We start from the raw sequence: 2,500 nt of genomic DNA, 5'->3' as shown, positions 1-2,500 counted from the left end.
CGCTCGCTCGCTCAGCCAAAAATGGCCAGTTTTGGCCCGTTTTTGGGCTGTTTTGGCCTGTTTTTGGTCCGTTCTTGCATGGCGCGGTGACCGTCGTGAGCGGAGCAAAACGTCAGCCATCTCAGCACCCTGGAACCCCCCGGGTGGCACAGGGCTGGATGGGGCTTTCGTATAGCAGGGACGGTGCTGCCTCACGCTTCGCTCGCTGTTCGCCGCTCGCCGCTCGCTCGCGCAGCCAAAAATGACCAGTTTTGGCCCGTTTTTGGGCTGTTTTGGCCTGTTTATGGTCCGTTCTTGCGTGGTGCGGTGACCGTCGTGAGCGGAGCAAAACGTCAGCCATCTCAGCACCCTGGAACCCCCCGGGTGGCACAGGGCTGGATGGGGCTTTCGTATATAGCAGGGACGGTGCTGCCTCTCGCTTCGCTCGCTGTCCGCCGCTCGCCGCTCGCTCGCGCAGCCAAAAATGGCCAGTTTTGGCCCGTTTTTGGGCCGTTTTGGCCAGTTTTTGGCCTGTTCTTGCATTGCGCGGTGACCGTCGAGAGCGGAGCAAAACGTCAGCCATCTCAGCACCCTGGAACCCCCCGGGTGGCACAGGGCTGGATGGGGCTTTCGTATAGCAGGGACGGTGCTGCCTCTCGCTTCGCTCGCTGTCCGCCGCTCGCCGCTCGCTCGTGCAGCCAAAAATGGCCAGTTTTGGCCCGTTTTTGGGCCGTTTTGGCCAGTTTTTGGCCTGTTCTTGCATTGCGCGGTGACCGTCGAGAGCGGAGCAAAACGTCAGCCATCTCAGCACCCTGGAACCCCCCGGGTGGCACAGGGCTGGATGGGGCTTTCGTATAGCAGGGACGGTGCTGCCTCTCGCTTCGCTCGCTGTCCGCCGCTCGCCGCTCGCTCGTGCAGCCAAAAATGGCCAGTTTTGGCCCGTTTTTGGGCCGTTTTGGCCAGTTTTTGGCCTGTTCTTGCATTGCGCGGTGACCGTCGAGAGCGGAGCAAAACGTCAGCCATCTCAGCACCCTGGAACCCCCCGGGTGGCACAGGGCTGGATGGGGCTTTCGTATAGCAGGGACGGTGCTGCCTCTCGCTTCGCTCGCTGTCCGCCGCTCGCCGCTCGCTCGTGCAGCCAAAAATGGCCAGTTTTGGACCGTTTTTGGGCCGTTTTGGCCAGTTTTTGGCCTGTTCTTGCATTGCGCGGTGACCGTCGAGAGCGGAGCAAAACGTCAGCCATCTCAGCACCCTGGAACCCCCCGGGTGGCACAGGGCTGGATGGGGCTTTCGTATAGCAGGGACGGTGCTGCCTCTCGCTTCGCTCGCTGTCCGCCGCTCGCCGCTCGCTCGTGCAGCCAAAAATGGCCAGTTTTGGCCCGTTTTTGGGCCGTTTTGGCCAGTTTTTGGCCTGTTCTTGCATTGCGCGGTGACCGTCGAGAGCGGAGCAAAACGTCAGCCATCTCAGCACCCTGGAACCCCCCGGGTGGCACAGGGCTGGATGGGGCTTTCGTATAGCAGGGACGGTGCTGCCTCTCGCTTCGCTCGCTGTCCGCCGCTCGCCGCTCGCTCGCGCAGCCAAAAATGGCCAGTTTTGGCCCGTTTTTGGGCCGTTTTGGCCAGTTTTTGGCCTGTTCTTGCATTGCGCGGTGACCGTCGAGAGCGGAGCAAAACGTCAGCCATCTCAGCACCCTGGAACCCCCCGGGTGGCACAGGGCTGGATGGGGCTTTCGTATAGCAGGGACGGTGCTGCCTCTCGCTTCGCTCGCTGTCCGCCGCTCGCCGCTCGCGCAGCCAAAAATGGCCAGTTTTGGCCCGTTTTTGGGCCGTTTTGGCCAGTTTTTGGCCTGTTCTTGCATTGCGCGGTGACCGTCGAGAGCGGAGCAAAACGTCAGCCATCTCAGCACCCTGGAACCCCCCGGGTGGCACAGGGCTGGATGGGGCTTTCGTATAGCAGGGACGATGCTGCCTCTCGCTTCGCTCGCTGTTCGCCGCTCGCCGCTCGCTCGCGCAGCCAAAAATGGCCAGTTTTGGCCCGTTTTTGGGCTGTTTTGGCCAGTTTTTGGCCTGTTCTTGCGTGGTGCGGTGACCGTCGTGAGCGGAGCAAAACGTCAGCCATCTCAGCACCCTGGAACCCCCCAGGTGGCACAGGGCTGGATGGGGCTTTCGTATAGCAGGGACGGTGCTGCCTCTCGCTTCGCTCGCTGTTCGCCGCTCGCCGCTCGCTCGCGCAGCCAAAAATGGCCAGTTTTGGCCCGTTTTTGGGCTGTTTTGGCCTGTTTTTGGGCTGTTCTTGTGTGGCGCGGTGACCGTCGTGAGCGGAGCAAAATGTCAGCCATCTCAGCACCCTGGAACCCCCCGGGTGGCACAGGGCTGGATGGGGCTTTCGTATAGCAGGGACGGTGCTGCCTCGCGCTTCGCTCGCTGTTCGCCGCTCTCCGCTCGCTCGCGCAGCAAAAAATGGCCAGTTTTGGCCCGTTTTTGGGCTGTTTTGGCCAGTTTTTGGCCTGTTCTTGCGTGC

This window comes from Musa acuminata, unplaced genomic scaffold (assembly GCF_036884655.1).
Source record: "Musa acuminata AAA Group cultivar baxijiao unplaced genomic scaffold, Cavendish_Baxijiao_AAA HiC_scaffold_639, whole genome shotgun sequence".
NCBI lineage: Eukaryota > Viridiplantae > Streptophyta > Magnoliopsida > Zingiberales > Musaceae > Musa > Musa acuminata.
Note: the sequence above shows the minus strand (reverse complement) of the source record.